The sequence below is a fragment of the Zalophus californianus genome, chromosome 10 (assembly GCF_009762305.2).
Source record: "Zalophus californianus isolate mZalCal1 chromosome 10, mZalCal1.pri.v2, whole genome shotgun sequence".
Taxonomy (NCBI): domain Eukaryota; kingdom Metazoa; phylum Chordata; class Mammalia; order Carnivora; family Otariidae; genus Zalophus; species Zalophus californianus.
Window position 1 is genome coordinate 43,870,219 of NC_045604.1, and position 8,721 is coordinate 43,878,939.

Genomic DNA, 8,721 nt, shown 5'->3' on the forward strand with positions numbered 1-8,721 from the left:
AAAAGGGAAAAAAGGAAAATTAGTCATTATGCAGATCTTCCATGATTTACAATGGCGTTATATATGGAGAAGCCCATGATAAATTAAAAATATCCTGTCAAAAATGCATTTAATACACCTAACCTACCAAATACCATAGCTTAGACTAGTCTACATTGAAAGTGTTCAGGACTCTTACACGAGACTACAGTTGAGCAAAATCATCTAATGCAAAACCTATGTTTTAAACAAGGGTTGCATATCTCATATAATTTATTGAATACTGTACTGAAGGTGAAAATGGGTACAAAATCATTATAACTGTGTTGGTTGGTTCATGACTGTGTGGCTGACTGGGATCTGGGCTCACTGCTGGTGCCCAGCATCACAAGAGAGTGGCATACTGCATCTTGCTAGCTCAGGAAGGATCAAAATTCAAAATCTGAAGTATGATTTCTACTGAATGTGTATTGCGTTAGCAGCAATGGCTTTATAGGTTACTCAGTAAAAAGTCAGAGCTGTACACCCAACCACGGCACATATTGACTCCCAAATGCAGACAATTCTACTGAGTGTTGTGCCTTTTTTTTCAAAGTGGAGTTTTAAGGTGTATCACTGTATCTTTCCCTTTGGAGGGACTATGCTTCTGTGACCCAAATAATTGGAATCTTAGAAACTTTATTGGGGTAGCAGGACCATGCATTTTTATGGGATTTATTTACCATTCTTTGGCACACATGACATCTGCTTATCAAGATAATGAAGGTGTAGTACTGTTCACATTGGAGAAACCAAGCTGCTTTTAGTGTTCTCAGCTTATTAAGATAGAAAAAATGCATTTATAAATCAGTAGCTTCATACAAGTTGTAGAATTATGTTGATTTGACCCACTAAAGAGACCATAGGTACAATTGTCTACTCTTCTTGATTAAGCTTATGATACCAGGACCTATCTATCTTCAGCACAGGCCAATGTCAAGTTCAATGGAGGTAAGATGGGGACTACTACATCTTGTTTGTTTCAAGTTTTTTAAACCTTTTAAAGCACTCATTTTAAGGATTCTCTTAGGAAGGGAATGCAATATTGCTTTTGGTTTGCTATTTTGATCGGGAGGGGTGTTCTACTTGACCCTCTCTATAGCCCTTTACTACTTGATCGGAAGTTAATGTTAGGATTCTACCAGTTGCTGAGTATACTATTCCAATATACACTCTGGAAAAATAGAAGTAATGATAGAATGGGTTTGTAAATGTCAAGACCCATTGTGAGATGCACTGGAGCCCAACTCCATTTATGATCTGACCTTGTAAGTCAAACTCAACTGAGTGACAATTGTAATGTTCTGGGTTCCCAGGGATTCACGGCAGCTCATAGCCATTGGTGTTCAATAATCCTTAAAGAATATTCCTCTTTCCCCAGTGTACAGTTAACTCAGTAAATGACACAAGGTCTTTTGGAAAAAGCCAGGAGCTCTGGGTCTGAAACAGACTCCTACTATGGTGAGGGGTCATGACTCAAATCAGGCTTTATATACCAGACCTAAAATTTTTTATTTATTTGGTTGGCTGGTTGGTTTGATTTGATTTGGTTTGGTTATATAGGTCATGTAGAACCTTAGTGTGCTGCCCAGTTATTTAGTCCTAAAGACTACATGACCAATTAATGATTGCAGAAGATTCTTGAGAATAAAATTAGTCTGTCCCTCCAGTCCTGATGCCTATTACAGCAACCATGCCCATTTGCCTCTGTGGTTAAGTACTGCTAGTTGGCCTTTGCATTCCAGTTTCCCATCATTCCTGTTGAAATTAGAGCGCCCATTTAAATGACAGCATCTACTTCCTTCATTCCCAGCCTACAAGGACAGGCACTTTAGCAACTCTCAAGAATAGTCTATTTCCTTGACCATTAAACTTTGTATGCCCGAGTAAAGGAAATATCCTTTGGAACCTCCCAAGAGGATATAGGGGGTTGTTGAGCTGGTCACACATGATCAGTCCACTGTAAGATCCCCATATCTCTGAGTGTTTAGATTTGTTCTTGTGTACCTCTTGAGGGAATTTTGGGAATCTGTGGAACCATTGGATGTCACAGTGATTAGGGATGTTGTTAGCATTTGCTGGCCGGGGCCGGGAATAGTAAATGTCCTGCAATTCATGGGACAGACTGACTCAACAAAGAATTGTACTGCATGCCGCATAACATTCAGTGGTCCTCCAGACATTACTGTGTGTGAAAAATCTGTTTACAATAATCTGAACCTAGAACCTAACTCCACCTAATATATAAACACAAAGTACTTTTGCAAGGTTTTAATATACACTAAATTTTCTGGAAAGCAAGAATTGTGTAAATAAAGATATTAATATATTGTTTTGTTCAGAACTCTACCAACACTTGTTTCATCATTTTGGAAAAATCATATTACTGACTGCAGGACTGCTTGTGAACTTTTATCTTCAAAAGAACACATCTGTATCAGTCTGCATCTGGAGCTTTTATAATCAAGGCAACTCTGAATATAGATGCAGACAGGACTACTTTGCTGTGTCTTCTAGCAGAGTTGTGCCTAAGCATTCATACACAGAAATGATGATAATTTCCTTTTATTTTCTTATGTCACAGTTAGAATATCATGTTGATTTAAAACATAATATGTATAAGTAGATATTAACTATAAATTTCATTTAAGAATAAAGGGGATATTACCATAAAATTATCATAAAAAGGGGACATTGGTCTAAGAGGGTTGAGAATCACTGTTCATATAAGACCAAGGAATTTCTGTTATCTTAGTTTAACTCAGCATAGAACACTATTAAATCAAAGCCAACAATTAGAACTACTCTCAGCTGCTTGAGTTAGCTCACTGAATCCAGACTCTCTAATGGATACATGCCAATTGATAAATTCAGCCCAGTCTTAAGTTATGTTCCTGCCTCCTGATCTAACATCCTTAGAATTTATTACCACACATATTCACTGTTCAGGGTTTGGACAACGTAAATTAGCACTTAGGAGCAGCCAGGCTGCCTGACAGTTTTTGACTCCTTGTGTGCACCACCCCCGACTCTCTCGCTTAAGATCTATTGCAGTTGATGTGACATCTGCTAAAGCCTTGTCTTTAATAGACAATTCTTTTAAAGTCATCACAGGTGGTAATTTGTTTTTTTTAGCACCAGTCCTTGGACTACCAATGTCCTTTCCTTTTCTCATTATGGTTTTCTGATACTGTTTCATAGAGGATATGTCTTCTTGCATTTTATGGAAGAGGACAAAAAAACAGAAATTTCTTTCTGAAAAATGCTCTAGGATGATTTTCAGAACTATGTTCTGCCCCTTCTTCCCCATTGGATTGTGAATCAACAAATATTATGGGAAATCTATTATGTGCTAGACATGAGGTAAGTGTCAGGGCTATAAGACTGGCATTGTCCCTGCTCCCATTGGAATGTTAAAAGTACTCTTCCCTTCCTCTTATTCTGTAGAACTTTTTCATGGCCTTCATTTCTTTATGAAGTCAGATCTTTCCAGACTTTATATTTATCTTTGTCAATAACAGTGGCAGTTGAATGGATCCTTTTATCTGATTCTGGATTATATCCAAGCATCTGCTAATTCAATTCAAAGAGCATGTATCTACTATACGTAAAACATTGTGCTCGGAGATATGGCAAATGATAGTAATAGCTAGCACGTACTGAATGCTTAATAAATGTCAATCACTTTTAAGTACTTTGCATGTAGAACGTGTTTAGTTCTCCACCACTTTCTGAGGTGTTGCTGTTATTACCCCCATTTTAAAGATGAAGAAACTGAAGCATTAAGTGGCTTAGAACCTTGCTCAAGGTCACACGCCAGTAATCAAATTAAACACAGGTGATCCACATCCAGGGCCAAATCTCTTAACTACTTTCTTGTGGTGTAAGATACTAAGTTGAAAAATATGACTTGCTTCAAACAACTTGCCACCAAGGGGAAGCTTTGAAAATTACTGTAACTTATTATTAGTTGAAAAAAAAAGTCAGCTAAGATTCTTGAAGTTTTTTAGAACAGCTAGCTCAGGTAACCTTTCTGTTGACTTTTTTCTTTCACTTTTTTTTCCCTCTAGTGATTCACTTGACCATTCATGAAATTGTACTTATTTACATTGACTTTTTGATCTTATTGTTTATCTTCCCTACAAAAATGGAGAATTTCTTGAAGGTAGGAATCATATATTATTTATCCTTCTGTCTTCAGCACCTAACATATAATGGAGGATTACTAAAAATAAGGACTAAATTAATCCTTATATTCAAAATAAATAGCAGTAATCATTCATACTCAGTATTTATGAATACATTTCACCCAAGGGTACACCAGTGTTTTAAAGCCTTTGATTGAATAAGTCTCAGTAACATTCTCATAGGAGAGTTAAACATTATTATCCTGTTTCACAATCAAGAGCTTAATTGTCAAAAGGTCAAGTGGCTCACAAGTTATAAAATGAGTAGAGGAAAAAACAGAATCTAACAGTTTCTTATTACAAAAAGATTCCGCCAGAGTTAAATGAATTCACATAAGAATACAAAAAAATAATAATAAAGATCTTTATCAAAGCCCAAGCAATACTTGAGCAGAAAACATTAACTTATGTTAACTTTAGGAGTAAGTTATTTTGAAAAGCAGCTATAAAGATCATGTTCAGAAATTTCTTTCCATGCTATTTTTGTTTTCTACACATTATTTTAGTAATAAGGGTTATATCCTCCCATGAGATCTACAGGGCGGATATGAGATAAGCCACAGATGAGTTAACTTGTTTTGGCCTGAATAAGGAAATGTGGCTGCTCCAGATGCTTCCATGCTCCAAGCACATCAGATCTAGTAGGCAATAGAAACTGGACTAAGACTCAAAGAGGGGGCGGTTTTAGCGAATAACAAAGTCTACTCCTTCAGTGTTTCCCTAGACAAAGGTTTTTTTTTTAAAGAAAAATATTATTACAACATAGTTCTAGATTAGCTCTTCATAAACAAACTTCAACAAAGGATGATCCTAGAATCTTGAACTTTTTTTTACTATAGAAAAGTTATTTTTATTCTTTACTCTGTTTCGGTGACTGCTTTCCCTACTTCTGTTCATGGTTTCACCATCCATTGAACCAACCAAGCTAGAAACTTTAGATTTATTCTCCATAGCACGTTCTCCCTCACCCTCACATGTCAATGGTTTTCCACATCTTGCCCATTTTCTTTTCAAAGATTTATTTATTTATTTATTTGAGAGAGAAAGAGCAAGAGTGGGAGAAGCAGAAGGAGAGAAAGAGAGAATCTCAAGCAGAGGCCATGCTGAGTGCAGGCCTGATGTAGGGCTCTATTCCATGATGCCGAGATCACGACCCAAGCTGAAACCAAGAGTTGGACACTCAACCCACTGCACTATCCAGGAGTCCCAGTTTCCTAAGTAGGTATATCTCTATTGTCTCTTTTAAAGGCTGAGCCTCTTATGGACTATATGTCAGTCTCTTAGGTGGTTTTCCTGTCTCTAGTCTCACCTCCTTCTAGTCATTTTTCCTCCCTAGTTGGTAAGGTTATTAACCTAGAAACCACTAATGGCTCACCCTTGCCTATGGATCAGAATACAGCCTCCTTAGTAAGATATTCATGCCCTCCCCAATCTTTATAATACCTTATTTTTTTTGTATTTCCTTGAAACACTCTATGCCAACTACAAGTTCCTTCTTGCCATCCCCCAGACATCTCCAACATCTTGAGCTCTTTCATGCTTCAGTGTCCTTGCCCATGATGTTCCCTTGCCCTGCAGAGTTCTTCACCTGTATTCATCACATGGCCAACCTCCTAGACTTCCCTCAAATCCCAACACAAATGTGGCCTCCGTATTAAGGATTTCCTGACTCTTCCATTTAATTAATCACTCTTATTTCAGACCCATGGCAGAAACTCCTGCTCCTCACTGAGTAACCTTTTGATGTCCCACATTTCCCAGCTCCTTTCTAAAGAGATAGGGCCATGTGACTTCTTCTGGTCAAAGAGAAGTGCAAGTGAGATATGCCACTTTGGTCCAAGACATGAACTTTCAACACTCTCTTCTCTTTTTAGGAAACTAAGGGGGAATTTTGACTAGATGGCAGAACCACAAGATGGAAATGGCCCAAACACACCACATTGGGGGAGCTGCTCTGGAAAGTCCTTTGAAACTGCATTAGAATTCATATAAGCAAGAAATAAATTTTTTTGGTTAAGTCACTGAGATTCGGTATTTATTCATTAACACAGTGTAACCTCACCTATCCTGACTAATTCAATGTTCTGCCTATCTCTATTTGGCCTTTCATTATGATAAATTATGATAATGTGTTAATTATTTTTCTCCTATACTATGAACCCTCAAGGTCAGACGCAATGCCTGTGTTGCATCTAATACAGTGTTATGACCAAATTGAACTTGTTGAAAATTAAACTCAGCATCTTCAAACTTTACCCCCAAACCTGTTCTCCCTCAGTATTTCTTATCTCAGTGAATGACATCACCATTAACACAGTCACTCAATTCAGGATCTGGAGTTACCTTTCTTTATTGTCTTCTGAATCATTTTAAGAATACCTAGGAGAAACTTCTTCTGCCTCCTAAGTATGCCTTGAGTTTGCCACGTTTCTCCATCCCCTTATCCCTCATTATCTATCTCTTGTTGGGATGGTAGCCACCAGCTTCCTAAATGGCTCTCTTCTATTGCTCCTTTGTGATTCATTTTTCATCTGCATTAAGAGGAAGATGTTTTAAAATCTGCAAATATTATCACATAATCTCCATGCTTAAATAAGACCAAATACATATGAGAAATATATTTTGGCCATCTGAATGACCAAACACATACATACATACATACATACATATGTATAAATTACAATATCACACCTCCCCTTGGGTTTCAAGTGTGTTCAGGGAATAGCCTGTTCACTGCTATATTTCCAGCTTCTGACACACAACAGGCAGTACCAAATATTTGTTGAATAAATAAATGAATGAATGAATACTTGGAAACTAGTAGGTACTCAATAGGTGTTTCTTGAATAAACAGCCAACAGCTAGCTCATATATTCAAGCAAATATGAATTTCAATACATTCTGAAATGTATTATCAGTGCATATTTAAACTTTCAGTCCTCTTTCTCTTTTTTTATGTCAGCCCTTGCAACCTCTAAAATTCTAATCCATGGCTCATTTATTCACTCTTTTATTGGGGAAGGAGGTTCTTTGCATATTAATTCTTATGCACTCATGTATCTGAGTTATATAACATCATTTAGAATTTTGTGTTATTTTGTAAACATGCTTCAATAATTTTAACATTTATACATATATATGTCTTCTCAACTGAATTATAAAATCACTTGGAATTAAATCTATGAGCTCTGTTTTGAAACTCTTGCCTACCCTCACAACCTTAACCCTCCTGGTGCCCAGCCTTCTGCATAAGCTGATCACTTAGTTAAGTAATAGTAATTAAAGGATTGGCAAGATTTAGCCTACAAGAGTGAAAGATGGATGGGAGAAATGCTCAGCAGACAAATAATTGGAAAGGATTCCTGGCTTTGCCTTAAGGTAGAAATGAACTTTGGGGCTGGCATCTAGGGCTTGGGTCAGAGGTATAGATGCCTTGTGTTCATTGTCTTAGTTTTGCTGGGCTCCAGCCCCGCATGCATTTTTTTCCAACAACTCAGTCAATTACTTTTAATGACCCCATGTTATGTGTAAGACACCTTAAAAACAATCCATGGAGAAGAAAATTGTTTTTCTAAGGTCCTTTTAAACATATTTACAACTTGCAAAAACCTAAAGTAAACTACATTTGTTCATTACAAATCACTTAATGTTAAGATCTAACTTTACTTTTTTTTTTCTTACACCCTCCCATCTCTCATGAGTATTAACATTTAAAATGAAGCAAAAACAACAAAAAAATCTTGGTCTTTAACGTCAGGTGATCCGGAATATAAAAGACCCATCTCGTATGAATGAAATCAGGCACACATGTGAATTTATTCTTTGGGTGTCGCTGGCCATGGCCTTGACTCTGTGCTAAGATGGACTCTTTCCTTGGCTGTTCTGACACAGCAGCGGGAAATACATTCTAGTTTCTGTAGCTCCCATGCTGCTGTGTAATTATATATCTCAGATGAGGGGATAAGACTGCTCAGGAAGGCAGCCTGATGACCATGATTCTTTCATGTGCTCAACTGATACTGATATGTTTCCGTAATGAGCTATCCAGGATGGAAGCTCCAGAATAAGAAATACTCAAGTATTTGAAAATAATGTAAATCTATCCTGTTAATTAAAATGATCCTCTATACAAAATGAGGGAAAAGTACTATTTTTTAAAAAAATATTCTATTTATTTGACAGAGAGTGATACAGCGAGAGAGGCAACACAAGCAGGGGGAGTGGGAGAAGGAGAAGCAGGCTTCCCATGGAGCAGGAAGCCCAATGTGGGGCTCCATCCCAGGACCCTGGGATCATGACCTGAGCCGAAGGCAGACACTTAACAACTGAGCCACCCAGGTGCCCCAAGAAGTACTATTATAATTTCTCAGTTCTTATACCTCATGTCCATGAAAATGTTCAAATGTTATACATTCTGAGTGAAGAAAATCCATTCTTAACATTATTGAAATTAAACTTTAAATAAAACCACAAGATTTCAGAACAGAAACATAGCTTGGACCTATAGGCAAATAGG